Genomic DNA, 23,553 nt, shown 5'->3' with positions numbered 1-23,553 from the left:
GCTGTACTGGGAGGGGCGGTGGTGTGCAGAGGAATGGCCAGAGGAATGGAAGCAAGGGGGTCGCAGCATTGCGTTTTTAGAATTTTTTCCGCTGATCGTAGCGGTGTGCTTGTGGGGTGGGGAACTGAGTCATTCGCGGGTGCTATTTCGGGTAGACAATTTGGCGGTGGTGCAGATGGTGAATCGCCAGTCGGCGCGGGAGGCGGGTTTATTGCAGCTACTGCGCATTTTTGTACTTCATTGCCTGCGCAATGACATACAATTTAGCGCAAAACATGTTCCGGGGGTATATAATGACATCACGGATGCTTTGTCTCGTTCTCAGTGGGAGCGTTTCCATGGATTAACCACGGGCGTGGCCCTGAGAAGAATCAGTATGCCGAAGGCGTTGTGGAGAGTCGGCGAACCCGGATGCTTCGGCTGGTTTTGAGCTCTTTGGCGCCGTCGACTCGGAGGGCGTATGCAAAGGCGTGGGAGGAGTTTTTGGTATCTGGTGCTCGGCGACGCGTGAGACAGGAAGACATTGTGCAAGACGTGGTTCAATTTATTATGGATTTAATTGGTAAGGGACAATCTAGAGTCACTATTTCGGATAAGTTGGCGGCTCTCGGGTTTATGGGTAAGCTTCTGTGGGGTTACCCCCATCGGCGGGGGAACTGGGAATGAGAATTTTGCAGGGTTGGGAGAGATCTTTGGGGCATAGAGGGCGGGCGTGCCACCCGATAACGCTGGCAATTCTAAAGAAGTTGCTTGCGGCCCTGGGAGAAATTTGTTATGACAGTTATGAGGTCATCCTTTTTAGGACATTGATGTCTTGGATGTTCTTCTGTGCTTTTCGAGTATCGGAATTACTTGGTTTGGCTGGAAGGCCAGGAATTTTATGGAAGGAGGTTCAGGAGGGCAGAGACGGGTTGGAATTGTGGGTACGGCAATCAAAGACAGATCAAAAAGGGGTCGGGTCACGGTTGTGCTTCGCCGCTATCCATATGTGGACATTTGCCCAGTCAAACTAGGTATACAGCTGCGGGCGAAAGTGGCGGGTTTAGACGGTCCGGTTTTTTGCCATGCGGACGGTCGTAAGGTATCGGCGCGACAGCTTATGGTGGTAATGCGAAAAGGGTTGTCGGCTTTGGGGCTAGAGGCGGCGAGCTTTGGGACGCATTCATTTCGTATCGGGGTGGCTACGGAGGCTGGAGGCAAGGGTTGGGGTAGAGAGGAGATGATGGCTTTGGGGAGATGGCGGTCTGAGTGTTTCAGGAAGTATGTGCATTGCTAAGGGATGTGGGGTATTTTTCAATAATTGTTTCTCTTTTTTAGGTGTGATCCTGGGGCCAGAAGCGGCCTAACTGGAGATATGGGTGATTGGGCACTCATTTGTTAAGTGGGCACAACTACAGGCGCAAAGGACTGCCGCAGGGGATAATCTGGGTCTGGATGCGGAACGTTATCGGGTGAAGTGGATCGGAAAAGGGGGAATGAAGTGGGATGAGTTGGTGCCCAGGCTTCAGAGATCGCGCACGCGAGGGCATTGTCCAGATTTACTGGTAGTACATTTGGGGGAGAACGACCTGGTAAGGACCACAGGGTTGAATTTGTTGAAGGTCATGAAAAGGGATCTGCAGATGGTGATCGAGCAGTGGAAGGGTTGCCATGTGGTTTTCACAGCATTTACACCGCGTCGGAAGTGGAGAGGGGCGAGAAAACCGGGGGCGTTTGAGAGGGCTAGACGTAAGGTGAATAAAGAAATGAAGGGTTTTTGAGCGGAGCGCGGGGTATTTTTCTTGGAGCATGCCAATATAAGGTTCGTGGACGCGGAGTTTTTTCGTGATGACGGGGTGCACTTATCCTTTGTAGGGATGGAGTTATACCTGTTCCAGCTTAGGGAGGAACTAAGAGGATTACTAAGGGAGCCCTAAGGGGGGGGGCAGAAAAAGTGGTACCCCTCTTTTTCTGGTGGCGGGGACAGCTGCAGGGCGATTCAATGTCTAGTGAGGTATTAGTTTTATAAGGCAAAGGCCAAGGGGGGTAGGTTTAGGGGCACCTGTTCCAATAAAGCGGCCTTTTACACACACAAATGAGTCTCGGTTTGGTCACTCTGTCCCAATGGGGCCTCAGGGGGGGAAGAGGAGGAACGAGGAGTTCCCCCCCCCCGGGTTTTTGGGACAGGTGGCACGACCCGCGACGTGGTTGGACGTCCGGGGTGTCATGTAAGGGGGGTGGGATTGGATATTTAATCGGCCATTTCGGGGAACAGGCACCATTTTGAAAGGTGACCTAGTGGCCTAGGGTGTAGGCGGTTGGGCGCTAGTTTCTTTCCCCTCCCTCCCTCCCGTAGGTTATGCTGATTGAGGTGGGTTTTTTGGAACAGGTGTCCGTTTTTTTCTTGGGGTGAGGTAGGTGTCGCTTGGACAGGTGCGTGCCGAGGGCGGGGACAGCTGCAGGGCAGCTATTAAAAGCTCGGGGGGAGGACGGAGCTAGCAGGGAAAGTCAGGTATTAGGACGGGGGGGGAACAGTAATTAGACAGGGACAGGCAGGAGACTGCTCAGTAGCGGACAGGTTCAAAAGCGGGAGCTGAAGGCCCGGGGGCAGAGCTCAGTCGGGGTGGGGGTAAGGTTCCTTCTCGTGGCAGGAGACAAAGGGAGGGTGTGCAGGCAGGGTCTCAGGTGTCTGTGGGAGGGGGAGGGCCCGGTATGCAGAGTGAGGCTGAAAATGAGGCGGAAAGGGACCCCAGGGTCCCTATTTCACAGAAATGGCCAACAATGTTGCAGTGGAGCAGCGAGGAAGAAGGGGAGGGAGCGGTGGGGGGTGGCTGGCATGACTTAGAAGGTCCCGGTGGGGATAGTTTTAATGGGGCCACCATGAGAACTTATGGCTCTGGGACCTGTAAGGGTGCAGTGGTGGAGGAAGATGAGGTGGTTGAGGGAGAGGACCAGGATGGGGGGTCTACAGGGGGTTTATATCATGGGGATGTTGAGTCTTCCCCAGGCACACCAGACCTTGTTTGGCAGGGGCCGTTGGATTATGAAGAGGACGACCCAGGCGAGCAGGAGGCGGCTCGGCGGCACTGGGAAGAAGAGAAGGCTACCCCTTGGGCGGCTAGCTGGATGGCGTCAACAGGACGGAGTGGACGGCGGGCTGGGGCTGCGGAAGCTTCTTCTAGGCTGTACGGAGGAGTGGGTTTTGCGCCCCCTGACGCCGCGGCCTGGGAGGAGCAACGTCCGGGCCCGTCCAGGAGGACATTGTCTATTAGAGGGGAGTATAGGGGCGTTATAAGGTGTTGTGGTGAAGGAGTGGATGCAAGACAACGGGATGAAGGTGTGTCAGATGAAAGTTTGGAGGAGGGTGAATTCCGTAGCGGTAGCGAGCATGACTGGTGAGAGAGGAAGGGGCGGGGGACATCTAACCCTGTCCGTCAGTCTTTGCAGGTTCAGAGAACGGTTAGGCGGCCCTGGGGAAGCCGTAAAGAGCACAAGGTCGGAGAGGCACGGACGGTTCAGGAGCGGCCCCCGGTGCTGTCTCCAGGTAAGGTTTCATCATGCTCAATGATATCCGTGGCGTCGGAGGCGAGAGAAGAGGCGGTGCGCTTAGTAAGGAGTGTTTATATGCAAGACGCGGGGGTATCTACGGAGGGCGACGGGAAAGTGCAGACAGAGGAGCAGAAGGCAAGTTCGGGGTCGAGGGAAGGTGCGGATGGGAAGGAGTCGGAGAAATGTGGCAAGGTCGAAAAGGATGGGGGGCCGTCAGCTAAGAAGGTGAAGCTGCCCTATATGGGCACGGCAAAACCTTTGGGGGCTCACTTAATGGCGTCTACGAAGGACAAGATCTGGAAAGGGGAGTATGTTGACATGTTAAAATTGTTAGATCGAGAGGTAAGAGCAAAAGAGGGCTCTAAGGAGGAAGAATGGGAGCTGTCAAAGCGTCCAAAAGTGCCAGTCACAATAGAAAATTAGACGGCGGCTTTCTTGATATTCGCTAGCGTTTATTGCGAGCGGTTCCCGGAGCGGTCCGTTGCTCTGTTTAAATATATGGACATCATAAGGAAGGCGCAGCTCAATTACGGGGGGTACGCGTGGCGCCAATATGATGAAGAGTTTAGAGCGCGCATGGCGGCAGATTCGGAAGTGCAATGGGGGGAAATTGACACGGACCTGTGGCAACATATCATGGCCCCAGCGAAGTTTGGGAAAACGGTGTTCACAGCCAGTGGCTTGCCCATAATATATCGGCCCTTTCGGGAGCGCCCCACCCACGGGGTGGGGTCGGGGGGATCCAGCCCCAGTAGATCGAGCGGGGCAGGGACCGGAAGGTCAGGGGCGTGCTGAGATTATAACAAAGGAATGTGTACCAGAGAGTACTGTAAGTTCCGACACGAATGTTCAAAATGCGCGGGCCGACATCCGGTTACAGCGTGTGGGGGACAACAGAACGCCGGCAGCACGGGGGGAACTGCAAGTGGGAGTCAAGGGGCTACCCTTGGAGGAAAAGAGGGTCATCGTCAGCGACCAGGCGCTACGGGAAAAGGCTACTACGCCAGTTAAGGTCGATCGGTTACAAAGTTGGCTGGAAGGATACGAGAAGCAGAGCGAGGCAGATTTGTTGATTCGGGGTTTTCGAGATGGGTTTAGGCTGGCATACCAGGGTCCGCGGGAGCGTCGATGGGCGGAAAATCTTCGGTCGGTGCGCGGGAAAGAGGAGTTGGTTCAAAGAAAGCTGATGAAGGAGGTTACTGAGGGTCGCATGGCGGGTCCTTTTTCATTTTGGCCCTTGCCACACCTTATTGTGTCGCCGATTGGCGTCGTTCCAAAGAAGGAAGAAGGACAGTATCGGCTAATACATCATTTGTCATGGCTGTAAGGTGCCTCCGTTAACGACTTCATACCGGAGGAATTTACAAAGGTGTTGTATGCGTCGGTTGACGTAGCAGTACACATGGTGGATCAGCTGGGGCCGGGGGCTTTGATGGCTAAGACTGATGTTAAGTCAGCTTTTCATTTACTTCCGGTTCACCCGGATGACTTTGAGTTGTTGGGTATCCAGTTTCGGGGCAACTGGTACGTGGACAAGGCCCTGCCTATGGGGTGCTCCAGCTCGTGTGCGCTGTTTGAGCGATTCAGTACGGCTCTTCAGTGGATTTTTGTGCGGCTTACGGGTCACCAAGAGATAACGCACCACTTGGATGACTTATTTTTTGCGGCGCCGGCGGACAGCCCGCATTGTGCGGCGGTGCTGAGCTGGTTTATGGAAATCATGGGAGACCTGGGTGTGCCCCTGGCTCCCGAAAAGACAGTGGGGCCAGCTACGGCGCTGTCCTTTTTGGGGATCGAATTGGATACGGTTGCCGGTATAGCCAGATTACCTGCGGACAAAAAGGAGGACATGGTCAGTCGTATTTACGGAATGTTGCGTAAGCACAAGGTCACAGTGAAGGAGATTCAGGTGTTACTGGGGCATTTGAATTTTGCGTGTAGAGTGGTGCGAGCGGGGAGGGTTTTTTGCAGAAGGCTTTCTTTGGCATTGGCGGGGCACGCGCTGCCACATCACCATGTGCGGTTAAAGGTAGGAGTGCGGTTGGATTTACGCATGTGGGTAACATTTTTGGAATCCTTCAACGGCATTCCCCTACAGGTATGGCGTGAGTGGGAATGGGAAGCTCAGCTTTTTTTAGATGCGGTGGGTTCATCGGGCTTTGGGCTGTACTGGGAGGGGCGGTGGTGTGCAGAGGAATGGCCAGAGGAATGGAAGCAAGGGGGTCGCAGCATTGCGTTTTTAGAATTTTTTCCACTGATCGTAGCGGTGTGCTTGTGGGGTGGGGAACTGAGTCATTCGCGGGTGCTATTTCGGGTAGACAATTTGGCGGTGGTGCAGATGGTGAATCACCAGTCGGCACGGGAGGCGGGTTTATTGCAGCTACTACGCGTTTTTGTACTTCATTGCCTGCACAATGACATACAATTTAGCGCAAAACATGTTCCGGGGGTATATAATGACATTGCGGATGCTTTGTCTCGTTCTCAGTGGGAGCGTTTCCATGGATTAACCACGGGCGTGGCCCTGAGAAGAATCCGTATGCCGAAGGTGTTGTGGAGAGTCGGTGAACCCGGATGCTTTGGCTGGTTTTGAGTTCTTTGGCGCCGTCGACTCGGAGGGCGTATGCAAAGGCGTGGGAGGAGTTTTTGGTATCTGGGGCTCGGCGACGCGTGAGACAGGAAGACATTGTGGAAGACGTGGTTAAATTTATTATGGATTTAATTGGTAAGGGACAATCTAGAGTCACTATTTCGGGTAAGTTGGTGGCTCTCGGGTTTATGGGTAAGCTTCTGTGGGGTTACCCCCCGTCGGCGGGGGAACTAGGAATGAGAATTTTGCAGGGTTGGGAGAGATCTTTGGGGCATAGAGGGCGGGCGCGCCACCCGATAACGCTGGCAATTCTAAAGAAGTTGCTTGCGGCCCTGGGAGAAATTTGTTATGACAGTTATGAGGTCATCCTTTTAAGGACATTGATGTCTTGGATGTTCTTCAGTGCTTTTCGAGTATCGGAATTACTTGGTTTGGCTGGAAGGCCAGGAATTTTATGGAAGGAGGTTCAGGAGGGCAGAGACGGGTTGGAATTGTCGGTACGGCAATCAAAGACAGATCAAAAAGGGGTCAGGGTCACGGTTGTGCTTCGCCGCTATCCATATGTGGACATTTGCCCAGTCAAACTAGGTATACAGCTGCGGGCGAAAGCGGCGGGTTTAGACGGTCTGGTTTTTTGCCTTGCGGACGGTCGTAAGGTATCGGCGGGACAGCTTATGGCGGTAATGTGAAAAGGGTTGTCGGCTTTGGGGCTAGAGGCGGCAAGTTTTGGGACGCATTCATTTCGTATTGGGGTGGCTACGGAGGCTGGAGGCAAGGGTTGGGGTAGAGAGGAGATGATGGCTTTGGGGAGATGGCGGTCTGAGTGTTTCAGGAAGTATGTGCGGGGTGTGCATTGCTAAGGGATGTGGGGTATTTTTCAATAATTTTTTCTCTTTTTCAGGTGTGATCCTGGGGCCAGAAGCGGCCTACCTGGAGATATGGGTGATTGGGCACTCATTTGTTAAGTGGGCACAACGACAGGCGCGAAGGACTGCCGCAGGGGATAATCTGGGTCTGGATGCGGAACGTTATCGGGTGAAGTGGATCGGAAAAGGGGGAATGAAGTGGGATGAGTTGGTGCCCAGGCTTCAGAGATCGCGTGCGCGAGGGCATTGTCCAGATTTACTGGTAGTACATTTGGGGGAGAACGACCTGGTAAGGACCACAGGGTTGAATTTGTTGAAGGTCATGAAAAGGGATCTGCAGATGGTGATCGAGCAGTGGAAGGGTTGCCATGTGGTTTTCACGGCGTTTATACCGCGTCGGAAGTGGAGAGGGGCAAGAAAACCGGGGGCGATTGAGAGGGCTAGACGTAAGGTGAATAAAGAAATGAAGGGTTTTTGTGCGGAGCGCGGGATATCTTTCTTGGAGCATGCCGATATAAGGTTCGTGGACGCGGAGTTTTTTCGTGATGACGGGGTGCACTTAACCTTTGTAGGGATGGAGTTATACCTGTTCCAGCTTAGGGAGGAACTAAGAGGATTACTAAGGGAGCCCTAAGGGGTGGGGGGCAGAAAAAGTGGTACCCCTCTTTTTCTGGTGGCGGGGACAGCTGCAGGGCAGCTATTAAAAGCTCGGGGAGAGGACGGAGCTCGGAGGGAAAGTCAGGTATTAGGACGGGGGGAACAGTAATTAGACAAGGACAGGCAGGAGACTGCTCAGTAGCGGACAGGTTCAAAAGAAGCGGGTAGGTCAGGAGAATGTAAAGGAGACAAGAGGAAAGAAAAGACAGGTCGAGGGTAAAGGGGGGAGGGATCGGGGTAGGGGAGGGTTGGGGGTAGGTGATTCAATGTCTAGTGAGGTATTAGTTTTGTAAGGCAAAGGCCAAGGGGGGTAGGTTTAGGGGCACCTGTTCCAATAAAGCGGCCTTTTACACACACAAATGAGTCTCGGTTTGGTCAATCTGTCCCAATGGGGCCTCGGGGGGGAAGAGGAGGAACGAGGAGTTCCCCCCCCCCGGGGGTTTTGGGACAGGTGGCACGACCCGCGACGTGGTTGGACGTCCGGGGTGTCATGTAAGGGGGGTGGGATTGAATATTTAATCGGCCATTTCGGGGAACAGGTACCATTTTGAAAGGTGACCTGGTGGCCTAGGGTGTAGGCGGTTGGGCGCTAGTTTCTTTCCCCTCCCTCCCTCCCGTTGGTTATGCTGATTGAGGTGGGTTTTTTGGAACAGGTGTCCGTTTTTTGTCTGGGTCGTGGGACATTCATTCATTAAATGGGCAGTGAGAGAAACTGGCAATTTCAGTGGTGGTCATACCAAGGTCCACAGGAGCACAATGTTTCTGTTTTTTGGCATGGAAAAGGTGGGATGAAGTGGAGGGAATTGTTACTTCTATTGAATGTTTCGCGGCAGGGGCAGATTGTCCAGGCATTTTATTAATTCATCTGGTGGAGAATGATTTAGTACTAGAAAAAGGTTTATCCCTCCTCTGTGCAATGAAGCGGGATCTACAAGAGAGAAAAAGGCAGTGAGCAGGTTGTTTCATTTGCTGGATGGAATTCGTTCCCAGAGAGGTGCTCATTAACCATCAGCGACAGACAAAGCTAGATGTAAAATAAATAGGGAAATTAGACATTTCTGTAGGAACACAGGTTTAGGTTGAGTATCTCATCTGGATTTATGTTATGAGGCAGTTGAATTTTTTCACAATGATGATTTGATGTCCATCTTTCCCATTTTGGGATGAGGTTATAACTGTTAGAGATTAGGGAGTTTCTCAGAAGGATTTTGGGCTATAAAACATAGATACATCATGGCAAAGGGGGTGGGGCAGGCAGGGCAGCTATTGCCCTACCTGGTGGTTGATGGTCCAGAGGTTTTACAGAAGGTTAGTGGGCTTTGACATTTGAGAAACAGGCTGGACGAGAAAGTCTGAGCAATATCACATCAGAAACAGAGCAGGTAGTTACCTCACAGGCGGTTTATCTGTAGGCACGTTTACAGATTTAAGGTTAAACAGGGGGAAAGTCAGTTGTTACAAGTTTGGAGGGCAATAGGTTGTGATGTATACAGCGGCTGGAGAGTTTAATGGGAGGGTGGGTTGCTTAGGGGTGGGTGGGTAGGTGTTAGGAGAAATGTTATGTATAGCACCGGTTTTAGTTTTGTGAGGCTTCAGGTCACGTGGTTATTTGTGAATGACACTTGTTTCAATAAAGCAGCCGTTTTCACACACAATTCAAGAGTAAGTGGTCTATCTGTGCCCCAAATTTTGCCCAATCATTGCGGCAGCAAAGAACCAACTGCCACTACGGGTAATGGGGAAAGCGGCTGCCATTGACTATGCACTCACGTCTCCACAGAGGGCCTCGGTTGCTTGCTGGAGCGCTTAGCAAGTAGTAATATGTACACAACACCTCCTCAGAAGCGGCCAGGTACTTTGTCAAGTGCTAGTGTGCCTTCCCTTACACATGTGTGATGATTCCTTGCAGACTTGAGTGCTAGAAGCAGCAGTCAGGTTGTCACACGCAGTGTGAGCAAGATGTTCTCAATGCTCCCTTAGCATTGGTCAAACTGCTTGTTGAACCAACTTATTACTCAGGTCTGCAAGACAAGCAGTGGCCAATGGTGTCACAAATTCACTATAGGCTTGTGGCAGCAGTTGGCTGAGGAAATATCCTATGAAAAGCGCTCGCAGCTGCAACTAATCACTGAATTAATTACCTCTTCAGCATACTGTGTTCCCCAGGAACACGTCACCAGCAGGTTACCTCAGCTGTATGCTCTAGAAATATTCACTCTGGTCTGGTGATTAATTTTAGAGCTTCTTACTGGAAGACTAGTTGGGGGTGATGGTATTGCTGTACCCACACAGCCAAAGACACTGGTCATCAGTGTTATAAGGAGAATTTCACGAAGCGCTGTAAGATAAGGCTGCTTTATTAACTCTCATCTCACACCATCACTTTTCCAGTCAACTCTGCACAGAATGTTCGGAATGACAGTTGGAAGAAGGAAAGGTTCCAAGGTGAGAATATGGGAGGGAGGACCAGGAAAGGAAGAAACCATATGACAAAAAGACCAGCAGATACCTAATTGTGAATGCGGTCATAAATAAAAATATAAAAAGGCAAATGGGCAAGAAAATATAAAATATAAAAACACCAGCAAAAGGAATTCCTGCCCTTGTGATGCAGTACCAGTATGGAAAAAGCATGTAAAGGTATTTTGAAGTCTGGGTTAAGTACACTAGCAGTGACGATACAAAGTATTTTCTGGAAGAAGGTAAATGAACTCTTAAAAACCTTAAGACATGTTTGGATGATCCTATGTATAAATCAAGCACAGAACAGTGGACACCCTTATTAAGAATGAAAAAGCCATGTAACATAGACAGGAATCGTAGTCACTGGTACTGAAAGAGGGCCATGTGAAACTGAGATACACAATTAGCCATTTGTGGAAGAAGGTTAGGGCTTGTGCCCTGACTGTATAGTCTCCTCCTTACATGTTCTCCTAATTACCTGTGAAAATGAAGAAACAATAGAACCATGCTAGTAGGAGACGATTGGGTTGCACTGCTGAACACACCCTGGGACAGACCAGTGTCAATGGACTGGCAGGTGGGGTACAAGCAAATTTAGCAGAAGTATGTGCAGCCAGCGCAGCTACTCAGGCAAGTGGCCGTGTGACCTGAATGCGGACAAGATGGCAAACTGACACCACAATACCCCCACTGCTAGCCCAGATTTGGTCTCATTCAGCATTTAATCATCCTGAAGCAACACACTGAAGCGATCAGGCTCACAGGCCAACTAACACCAATGATAGTCTTAGAAACATTGCAGGACATGAGAAACTTAGAGAACACTCTGACTAGAACAATGTCCCTCCTCGGGTACCAAGGAAGATAGTGATGACTCAGTGATACTGCTGCATTCAACAAGATGCCCTTTTGACTTCTGAAACAATACTCTGGCTCTGGTGCAGGCAGTTCAATCGCCATCCACGTTTCTTAATCCCCAGCTGACTTAGTCAAAAGAAGCAATAGTTTCCTAGCATGCAAGATAATCCTCAAACTTTCTGCAGAGAACTGCAAACTATAGTTGGACGCTATGAACCTAATTGGGCTGATGCTAATCATGTGTTACTTATTATTACGCTAAGTGAGGTGAAAGGTCAATTCTTTGAAAATACTAACCACTGACCACAATAGGCACCTGGGCTACAGATTCTGCTATTGTTGCTAGAGCTGCATTGTTGAATGCTGTTATCAAAGTATGTCCAGTCCAAACAGGTTGGACCGAGATTAATAATTGGAAATAGAAGTAAAGTGAAACACCAGCTGATTACCCTGATCACTGAAATGTGTAGTTCATCATATTCTGGTATTGCTAATGCTACGAAGAATGCGCAAGGAGCTGTTGGTGCTGCATTTGTTCAAGGATTCCTACCTAAGGTACAGGAGCAGCTCCATACCATTGCCGTTGGTGAAAACAAAAAAAGCGATGGCTGGCTCGCTTGAATTAACCCCATTCACCGGTAATTACCCTGCACCGCAATCAATTCCATTTTAGTTTTTTTGCTCACCATGCCACCTCGGAAAGGGACCAGCCATATTCATGTCAGTGGGAGCAGTCCAGCCCGACCTGGTAGCATTTGTCTTCTCTGAATGGGAATGCAAACAGCCCCAGATTGGTTTCAGCCTATTTGGACCTCGTCGGTAAGCTGCTGGAGTCCTGTGGCACAGTTATTATGGGACCCACCTCTGACCATAATTATCGCACTTAGGGCATCACATTAAAGAAAATAAAAAAGTAGTGGGTTAATTGCTAAATTCATCTCAGGCACTGGCAATTACTCCGGGCCACAGTCCAGTTTTATTTTTTTGCCCATCACTCCATCTCAGACAGGAATCGTCCATATGCAAATGAGTGTTGGTTCAGCTCCTGTAGGAACAGTCTAGCCCGAAACCTTTGAACTTGCATTTGTTCAGGGGTTACTGCCTAAGACCCAGAAGCAGCTGCCCACTTTGGGTGGCACACTAAAGATGTTCCGGAACTGGTCTCTTTTGCAAAGTATTGTCTTGCTGTTCAGTAAAAGAAGAAGAAATATACTGAATCACTTTGATTTGAAACCTCCGGCTATGCTCATGCTTTTGTCCTCCCAGAACCCCCCTCAGTTCGCTCCCCTGGCCTCTAACAGGTCTAAAAGTGCTACTAGTGCTAACGAAATGCCATAGCATTGAAGTATGACAATCCCCCTTCCTTCATCAGGAACCTTGACATGTCGCCTGAGACATAGCAATGGACACACAGCGCTTCTGCTTCCGTCTCGTCTCCCTCTGGTGCCCCCCACCCACAAAAGGCCACAGTACACAGTTTGATTAAGCCACTTTTGGCATCAGTGGTTTCCACAACACAATCAGCAGGAGAAGGTTGTGTCCATTCTTATCACAGTTCATTGGCAGGTTACAATATGATCTCAGTGTTAGCCTTCAAGGACAAAGGGTTGTATTGCAACTTTTGTTCCCCGACTCATACTATTATCATTGCGTCTCTGTATGCCTCGAACTGCAACACTGCTCAGTTACGAAAAGCTGGTCAGTCTGGAAAAATAGTTTAGAATTCCTCTAAACTCAAAGGAACACTCTCGTAGCTGCACCCTAGAAACTTTCAGATAATGATTTCTCCCACTAATGTTGGCTGTTGGCTTTGCCCAGTTCTGGGAAGATTGCTTCCCACCTACACTGCTCTTGCACCTAGTGACTAGCACATTTCACTGCTGAAATAATTCGCAGAAGGTATAGCAGCCTAGGATTGCCCATAAGAATGCCTTTCACTCACTGTGTGGTAAGGTGGGTGTCACTTCTCTACACTGTTTCCCTCCTTAGAGTCCTATACATGTGTCTGTCAAGCACTGGGCAGCGAGGATCCCGAGAACTCTACTGATTTCGGGTTACGTAGATGAGAAATGGTCCTGCGCTGACTGCCACCCACTTAGTCAGTAACCCTACTGACAACTTACAAACAACTATAAACATTTGTCAGGTGCGAGAAATTTAAAGCAATCTTATTTTATATATTAATGCAATTCAGAAAGAATTGCTTTTATAGTTTTATTGTTTAAAACAAACTTTTACTATCAACAGCAGTTTGTCAAAGATACATGTATTCTGAACAAAAAGTAATGCATACAGGAAGTGATCCAAATATAAATCCTCCACCATATACAATTGATCGACATTGAAACATAAGATCTTCCATTGCCGTTCAAATGATTTTGTATTATGATTAACCTGTGCATTCAAAATCACCAAAACCGATACTAACCAACATATGCTTCTCGGGGGTGAACCGCTTCTTTGGGGCTGTAATAGAAACATGCATTACACAGATATTAACAATAGACAAACATCCATATTCTAAATAACCTCACCTACATACAAGAAAACAATACACAAGTTACATATTTTATATTAGCTATAATTTCACTACAGACCTTAATCTTAGTATGAGACCACAACATCTAAAGGGGTCCCCTGCACCACTAGCGCATATGCCGCCTCTCAGAAGGTGAAAAGACATGGGATCCAAGGGCATTTCGTGATGGAAAAGCCTGAGAAGCTCCCATCAATAAAGGCAGTGGTGTAGAAGATCTACTTGCTAGCTCTGGTTTGGGCTCTATGCCAGAAGGTGGTGGCAGTCCAGCAAGCTTAGCGTTCAACACAGCACCCAATGATCTGGCTCCTAACAATGTAACAACATACAGTCAAAGTTAGTTCACTAAGATACAAATAGCATGAACTTGGATAAGGAAAAAGACCTAGAAGAGCGAGCCCCAACCCAGTTAACCCAATCAATCCATTCAATAAAATGCTTAATCAATGAAACAAGATCGAAGGACTACCTGTGTTTTTTCAAGCCAGCAAAGAAAGGGGGAGAGAATGTTTAAAGATGTCCAGGACGTTAATCAAATCCTGAAGCAGACAGAGGCAGGAAGGACTAAGGCTTCTAATTCTATTGTTTCTATATCATCCGCTTCATTACCCCAGAGACTTTCCCTTTCAAGTATAGAGGCCGGGGTTTTTCAGAATCTATCTTGATTAGTTCCAAATTCTGAGTCAGAGGCGCTTATTAGCCCTGCAAGAGCGTCAGAATGTGGTAATTTTCTACAGTTTGTGGGGTCTGAACAGAACAAACTCCAGGCTCAGCTTCAGGAACAAACTAGGGGGCTGATTTAGATCTTGGCGGTGTTACTGCCAATCCGAGCAGACCCAAAAAGACCTTCAAGTCAATGGTGTTCCACTCACCGTATTTAGATCTACTGCAGCTGAGCTGAAGACCACCACAACCGAGTGCTCTTCCTAGCCATCAGGCTGGCAGGTTCCCGCCGACCATATTTAGATGTTACAGTCATGAAGGTGGTCTACTGGCTGTGGATTGCTGACAGAGGGAGTCTGTCGTTGGACCCAATGGACATCAGACAATGGCACTGGCCAAGGAATCGAGGTAAGTTAGACACACATCCTTACCTTAACCTTATGTGTTCCCCTGCACCTCACAACACACCACATGCACACATATCATTGCCATTCCACCACAACACAGCACGAACATGCAGGAAACACACATTGCCATGCATCCATGACATAACACACACACATTGTTAACACTGCACCCACACACAACACAACCACAATAGTCAACACAACTACACACTTATCTACTCAAACACACTCACACACAAGCACAACTACACACATCACAACAACCACACAACAGCAGCACTCACCTGAATGTTACACACAGCAACACAACATAATTGAACCCACATGCAAGTAGCACTCATGCAAACATAACCACATCACCCACTCCAGCTCCCTCTGCCTCAACCAGGCAATTGCATCGCACACACACATACATGTACTGACACACATACACAACTGGTAGGACACCATCACAGATACAGCTCCCCTTGCACACATGGACTTAGCCAATGGGTATGAATGTTACATCACTGTGATGCCAACATTCATTTGACAATAAATACTGACACCACAATGACAGTTGTGAATGAGTGCGATATGAGTCATGTACCAGTGTCCCCATCCATGTTGCACACAAATTTAGAAAAGTTACTGTGACATGTATATGACTGCAGTAGTCCAGTGCCCCTATGCGGTGACCACACAACATACACAGCCAATGTGGATTACCTTCCTGTCAGTCCTGCGACAGGGAGGAGGTTATGTTTTCTCTGTGGTCCAGTGGCAGTAGCAATGGAAGGTGTTGTCCAGTCATGTCTAGTCGAAAATAGAAGTGGAATGGGGACAAAAGGTAGGTTTGTACTTCATTTCCCCCCCACCCCAATTCACCAACTCAGGTGTTGAGGTCGGACCGCCACAGTTGGCTTGGTAGTAAAAGGTACATCCAAATCTGCTTGGCGGTAAAGGTGGCTAGAGTCCCGCCGTCAGCCCCAATTCACAAGGCCACCGTTGAGGCTGACCGAAATTCTTGGTGGAGTCGGTGGCCCTGCCATCATCTAAATAGGGCGGGCAGACCGCCAAGGTGGTGGACGGTTTTTACGACGGAAAACTGGCAGCAGGACCTTTACAGCCGAGATCTAAAACAGGCCCTAAGTCTCAATTGCATCTTTTAGAGAACATTTCTATTGTGATTAGGTACTTGAAAAATATTAAAACATAAGAAATTTCAGTCTTGCATCAGAAATTAGAAAAAAAGGAGGAAAAAAGGAGGAAAGCACCAATTGGACTCTAAGAGGAAGAACAAGAGGAAGAACAAAGAATATCAGATTGTGAAGACAATTTTTCCTCCCAGAACAAAGAGGTTTTGGGAGCTCAGAAGGGTGTCAGCTTTCTATTAACCAAGGTTGAGGAGTTGAAAAACCATGCTAGATATAATATGTATATTGTGGGCATTCTAGAAGTAAGTGAGAATTAGGGGGTTCTAATAGCCTGGTTCATCTAGTTTAAAAGCTGATTAAATCTTATATGTTGCATGATTTTTCTAAGGATCTGTTGATTATGAGAGGGCATTGTGTCCCACACAGCATCCACCTAATATGAAACATTCATGCACTATCCTTGTGAACTTCGCCAATTATCGTATTAAGGAACCAATTCTTTCTAAGGCAGATAGGCAAACTGCATTTTCAATTTTGGAGGGTTATCAACTTCAAGTCTTTTCGTATATGTCAATTTCAACTGGTCATCATCGTAGGAACTTTCAAGGTCTGCTTGGTCAGTTCAAGCCTTCTGGTCCCCAGGCCTGCCTGCTACAACAATCAAAGCAAAAGGTTCTGTACAAGGAACAGTTTCATATTTTTCAACTGTGGGTGAGGCCCAGGCCATGGTATCAAAGATTCAAAGTCGGTTGAAGGCTGGTAGATAGCTATGTTATAGCCAGAATGATCAATCAAAGGCATTTGTATAGCGCACTGCTCACCCGGAGGGTCTCAAGGCGCTGGGGGGGGGGGAACGCTACTGCTCGAACAGCCAGGTCTTGAGTTGCTTCCTGAAGGCGAGATGGTCTTGCGTTGTCCGGAGGTGGATGGGGAGGGAGTTCCATGTCTTGGCTGCCAGGTAGGAGAAGGATCTTCCTCCGGCGGTGGCTCTGCGGATGCGGGGGACGGTGGCGAGAGCGAGGCTGGCGGAGCGGAGCTGGCGGGTGGGCTTGTGGAAGGTCAGGCGGCTGTTGAGGAACTTGGGGCCCAGGTCGTGGAGGGCCTTGTGTGCGTGGGTGAGGAGTCGGAACGTGATTCTTTTGTTGACGGGGAGCCAGTGCAGGTCTCTCAGGTGTTCGGAGATGTGGCTGTGCCGGGGGATGTCCAGGATGAGTCGTGCTGAGGCGTTCTGGATCCGTTGGAGTTTCTTCTGGAGTTTGGCGGCAGTGCCGGCGTAGAGGGCGTTCCCGTAGTCCAGCTGACTGGTGACGAGGGCCTGGGTGACCGTCTTCCTGGTCTCGGTGGGGATCCACCGGAAGATCTTTCGAAGCATGCGCAGGGTGTTGAAGCATGAAGATGAGACGGCGTTGACTTGTCTGGTCATCGAGAGGGAGGAGTCCAGGATGAAGCCTAGGTTGCGAGCGTGGTCCGTTGGCTTGGGGGTGGCTCCCAGGGCGGGGGGCCACCAGGAGTCGTCCCAGGCGGATGGTGATGATCCCAGGATGAGGACCTCCGTCTTGTCTGAGTTCAGTTTCAGGCGGCTGTTTTTCATCCATTCGGCGACGTCTTTCATCCCTTCGTGTAGGCTGGCTCTGGCGGCGTCCGGGTCGCTGGTGAGGGAGAGGATCAGCTGGGTGTCGTCGGCGTAGGTGATGATCTTGAGGTTGTGTTGACGTGCGATGGTTGCGAGGGGGCTCATATAGACGTTGAAGAGGGTGGGGCTGAGCGATGACCCTTGTGGAACTCCGCAGATGACTTCGGTGGCCGCTGACCGGAACGGGGGGAGGCGGACTCTCTGGGTTCTTCCGGCGAGGAATGAGGTGATCCACTCCAGGGCCTTCTCCTGGATGCCGGTGTTGTTCAGGCGCTGTACCAGGGTGCGGTGGCAGACAGTGTCGAACGCTGCGGAGAGGTCCAGGAGGATGAGGGCCGCAGTTTCCCCATTGTCCATTAGGGATCTGATGTCGTCTGTGGCTGCGATGAGGGCGGTCTCCGTGCTGTGGTTGGCTCGGAAGCCGGATTGCGAGTGGTCGAGGGATCCGTTGGTCTCGAGGAAGGCAGCTAGCTGTCTGTTGACGGTCTTCTCGATGACTTTGGCAGGAAACGGGAGGAGCGATATGGGGCGGTAGTTCTTGAGGTCGGAGGGGTCTGCAGTTGGTTTCTTCAGCAGGGCACTGATCTCGGCGTGTTTCCAGCACTCCGGGAAGGTGGCGGTGTTGAAGGAGGCGTTGACGATGTCACGGAGGTGGGGTGCGATGATGTGGTCGGCCGTGTTGAAGATGTGGTGTGGGCAGGGGTCCGTAGGGGATCCGGAGTGGATGTGTTCATTGTGCGTGTTGTGTCTTCGGTGCTGACTGGGGTCCAGGTGCGGAGGGTGGCGGTGGGGGGCATCGGTTCGGTGGTGGGGTTTGTGGTTGGTGGGCCGAAGCTGTTGTGAATGTTGGCGATCTTGTCGTGGAAGAAGGCTGCGAGGGAGTCGCAGAGGTCTTGCGAGGGAGTGATGTCATTGTTTCCGGCGTCGGGGTTGGAGAGCTCTTTGACGATGCTGAAGAGTTCCTTGCTGTTGTGGGTGTTGTTGTCCAGTCGTTCCTTGAAGGCTGTCTTCTTTGTGGCGCGGATCAGTTGGTGGTGTTTGCGGGTGGCGTGTTTGAGGGCCGTCATGTTGTCTGTGGTCTGGTTGGTGCGCCAGGTGTTCTCCAGGGAGCGGCAGTTCTTCTTGGAGGTGATGAGCTCGTCGGTGAACCAGGAGGCTTTCTTGCTGCTGCGTCTGCTGGGGGGGTTCTTCTTCAGTGGTGCGAGGGCGTCTGCGCAGTTGGTGATCCACTGTGTGAGGTTGTTGGCGGCTTCGTTGGGGTCCGTTGAGCTGGTGGGGGGGTTCTGGCTGAGGAAGGTGGTGAGCTGGTCGCCGGTGATCTTGTTCCAGCTCCTGCGGGGGGTTTGTTGAGGGTGGTGGTGGGTCATCGTTTTACTGAAGCTGAAGTGGACGCAGCTGTGGTCAGTCCACTGGAGATTGGTGGAGTGGCTGAAGGTGACATATTTGCTGGATGAGAAGACTGGGTCAAGCGTGTGGCCGGCGTGGTGGGTAGGGGTGGTTACCAGTTGCTTGAGTCCGAGGTTGGCCAGGTTGTCCAGTAGAGCAGTGGTGTTGCGGTCCTTGTCGTCCTCCAGGTGGAAGTTGAGGTCCCCCAGGAGGATGTAGTCGGTGGAATTGATGGCGTGGGGGCTGACGAAGTCTGTGATGTCTTCGCTGTATTTTGTAAGTTTGCGCCGTTTTTGCTTCAAAAAGCGGCGCAAAAACGGCGCTAAAAAAGTATAAATATGGGCCTAATGCGATGCATTCATGCTGTTGAAGGAGAGCAAGTATAGGAGGCTGGCTATTTCTGAGCTCTTGGTAGAAACCTGAAGTGCCAAAGGTTTTTTTAGTTGGTGATTTTTTTTGATTAATTAAAGGCTAAAAAACCTGGACAGATATAGGTCTGAAGCCCAGGCTAGATAACTCACTGCTTTTCTTTAGCTGTGTTTTTTTAAAGAAAACTTTGGGATAATGAATGAGGATTCCCATAAAATGATGACGTTACGGGTTAAAAGCAAATTGTTAACAGTAGGCGATTGGCATAAGGTTTTACAGAATAATTCAAATCCATCCCTTCTCTCTATGTTTTTAGAAATAAATATTAAAAAACATGAATTGTAGACAGATTTTATCCCTTTTATAGGAAAAAGATGGGTATTTACATCTAAACTCATGCTGCCATCTTGGATTGGCAAAACTGCCATTGAATAGAGTGTTTGGCAACCATTTAAGAATGGGGAGTGTAAATTTCCCCAGAATGCCTGGTACTGGGAAGAAGGCTGGAAGGAGAGGCAAGCTGAAGATGCTGCCGGCATCCAGATAGCCTGGCTCCCCCAAAGAGAGGAGTATCATGGGACAAAATTGTAGGCCAGTTGCTGTAAGGTGCGGTTATATGGCGACTGCCTGCCGGTACCTGCAGCCCGCCAAGGATGCATCCTGCCCGTCCAAGTTAAACTCAGAAAAAGGGGACGGGCAGAACGTCTACTGGAGCATGACACGCATTGAGTAAAAACACCCACCCCTCCCCACCCTCTGAGCAAACAGCTTCAGAAACAATCTGGGAAGTACAAAAAAGGAAGGAAACAGAATTGCTGTTAGCCACCAGCAACAAGGTACCATGCCTTAACGGGTTTTTTGAAGATGACACAATGGTAATTATCAGAACAAGAGACCAGAGGTTAGCCAGGGAGTGTGGAAACCTGAGCAGGAAAACAAAGTTCCAAAAAACGATGACCACTGTTGATTAAATATGAAACAGCAAACTCTCAAAATTGCACAGTGTACAGTAGCTCTAGGCAATCCAGCATGCTGCTTAACTCATTGCTACTGTAACACCGATTTACAACATGTATACTCAAAGAACTTTCAGTCAGACACAAATTTATTTTACAGAATAAATGACAAAGCACAGTGTAGCAAAGGAACTTATGCAGATGGAATCGGTAGTTCAGAAGGTCCCAAACCTTTTACTCTGAAAAATTAGGGCAGTGAGAAGTCGAGTAACATTACAATCTCTAAGTCAGTATATACTTTTACCCAGCATCAATATCATATTTTAAAAACACAATCCAAAAAAGCAAATTTCCAACAATTTGGGGGGGTTGCCATCTTTTATAATATCCAGCAGGAATGATTTATTGCAGAAGAAGACTGCGGGGGCTTTTCCGGGCTCATTACAAAAACTCCACAGGAATCAGATCTTCAAAACAAGGAAGGAGTAAGGACAGAATTCTGGGCTTACCTCAGAACACTCCGCAAATTCAAGATCCCACCTATTTATGACAACTAATGAGTCACTATGTCGAAACAATCTCACAAAATGGAGGTCCAAATTGACTTACTGCATATAATCGCATCTGCCATAAGAAATATAGACAGAAAAATAAGCTCCCTGCACTTCGAAGCCTCACATGTAGAAACCTATATGCAATCTAACCCCACAGAAAGGATATGTTCACCAAATATGGAGAATTTATGATGACTTCCAAATATTATGCAAGCACTCATGGAAGATCTATAGCATGTCAATACTGGTCACACAGTCCCCAGGGTCATCCAAAAGATCAGTCCATACACCAAGGATGGTAAAAAAAATGCAATAAAATTGCCTCAATTGAACAATTGAAAACAGAACATAATAATTCAGAACTGACATAAATAAAAATTTGGTAAAATCAGTCAATCAATAATAAAGCACAAAATGTAATCAGTCTTACAAGAAGCATGATCAACTATTACGTATATTACTCTGAAGATCAAATTTGCATAATCCTGACATCAGAAAAAACAGCAAAGTATCTGGTCAGAGGGACCTTCCCTACCTTTGAGCCAGTTCTATCATAGAAAGGCATACAAAGATCAATTATTAAACACAATTAAATGACAAACAAGATCTCAAAATTATACCAAATGAAGGCTAACACTCAGCACAAACCAAGGAAAACCTGTGTAAAAAGAACAGCCAGGCAGCAAAAGACCAGAAAATACTCAAAAAAGAACAGTATACCAGCGAAACTGACAACCCCATCTTATACCACCACAAACACTGACCAGCAAGCAGGCAAAGGAAGAAACAATCCATAACCACAGGGTCAGCATTGATCATACACTGAGATAATAAGCAGACTTACCAAGGATTCTCATGCTCGTGAACCCGAGCAAGAAACTCGCTCATAGTCAACAGCTGAGGTGAAGCCGGCAGTTAAAGACACTGAAAGCAAGCCTGCCAGCAAGCGCCAACATCATGAATGTATTCAAAAGAGCCAATCAGAAGTGTTTCAATCTTAAGAACCTCCCAAGAAAGTGGAGGATTCATTTTTAGCAATGGAAAGAAATGTAGATAAAACAAACCCAATCTACACCAGCCGCCACCTGAGTGGAAAGATAGTGATTTACACTTTGTGCAATTCACAGCATCTATAGAAGCAAACTGGAATAACAACGGAATATGAGCACATAGATGAGATCAGCTCTAGGAGAGACATCAGGAGAATACATACTGCATATTTAAAGGACATTAACTCAACCAGAACCCCAGCTATTACTATACATTCCTAACCGGAAGAAATCTGAGTATATTTCTAACAAATCAATCAATAAATTTTTGTAAAGCACAGCTACTCAACCATAACAGTCTCAAGGGGCGGGGGGGAAGGGCCTCATCCTAAGATCCACGTTTTGAGGTTCTTCCTGAAGATGGTGAGTGACGGGCTTTGTCTGAGGTGCAAGGGGGAGTTGTTCCAGTTCCGAGTCCAAGAACTCTGAGATGCTGAAGACCCCCTTACTGAGCAAGACAAGTTGCTTTAAACAGGCAACAATAAGGACACCTTAGACAGGCATCAGGGGAGATCAACAGAACTAGACCACCTGCTTGAAAACAGTTAAAGCCAACTATCTATTATACTTTATCCCACAACACAAGTCAAAGGGATGATTTGATATTCTCAATAGGGACAACCTACTAAGACTGTTTAAATCTGACCTAAAGCTGGACAATTTGAGATCAGAAGTAATGGCAAGAGTTCATTTTATAGCATCATTACCAGGAGACACCTAGGAAATCCTGGTTGTCAATTTGTTCAATCAAACAGTTGCTGATTTAATGTTTACGCATTACAACATGTTTGAGAAATTGGGACTTTGTATCACAAAACCATCCAAAAAACTCTACCCAATAGGCATTACTTCCTAGCATCAGAGAGCAGACATTGAAAAGTATGAGACATGCCTCATCACTTCTACAGAAAGCAAAAGACACAAAATACAAATAAAACTACTCTAGTAAGGAGGAGATCACTGCCATCTAGCATACAGAAGGTCCCTTGAATAAAGTAGAGATTACTGGACCAAATGACAATTGATCATGGTTTCTTCAAGTACTTGAACCTTTTAGAAGCTGGAAACCACCCTGCAACATGAATCAGGGTCCCTAAAAGATTTGCATTTAAAAGCTATAACCAAGGTCTGCCAAACAAGCCTGCCCCGATACATTTGAGGTCATGGAATGTAGATGGGCTAACAATATTGTTAAATGATCATGGTACTCTAGAGATCATCTCCTGACACCAAATGTTTTGTAGTAAAAAAAAAACTGGTGCCTGGAGCCTCAGCCAATCAAATTTGTTTTTCTCTTGCGCACTCTTGCAGTCAGATCAGTCAAAAAAGACAGACCATGGGAAGGTTTAGCTAAATATATCAACACAAAGCTTGATCTCACCATAAAATAAATACCAACTAGTATATCATAGGCATAAGCAGCACAGATCTGCTCAAGACATGCAGCAAATAGCCTAGAAAATTGCATAATATGATATATCTACATCCACCACTCCATGAAGAAAAAAAGCTAATACTAAAAACTTCTAGCTAAAATATTGGAGGAGGTAAAAACACAACATGACCAAGCAGTTAATTCTGACAGAAGATTTCAATTTAAATTGCCTTAGCACCTTGCCCTATAATGATATATTTGATTACCAAGATTCTGCTTAGGATGTTCCCGAAACAATCATACAAAATCAAACCCAGGATAAAAGTAGACATCAATTTCTACATATGTTACATATGACCTAGGGTCTCACTCTCTAAATAGGCATTTCCATCATGACAGACCATCAAGGTTCACAAGAATCTCACAACACAAAACTGCAGTTTTAGACTATACTTTTGTCACTTTGCTCTTTTTAAAAAATATATTAGATGCTATGGAATCCATGAGCGATTGTTGGACCCAGTACT

Source organism: Pleurodeles waltl, chromosome 1_2 (assembly GCF_031143425.1).
Source record: "Pleurodeles waltl isolate 20211129_DDA chromosome 1_2, aPleWal1.hap1.20221129, whole genome shotgun sequence".
Lineage (NCBI taxonomy): Eukaryota > Metazoa > Chordata > Amphibia > Caudata > Salamandridae > Pleurodeles > Pleurodeles waltl.
This window is presented reverse-complemented; position numbering follows the sequence as displayed.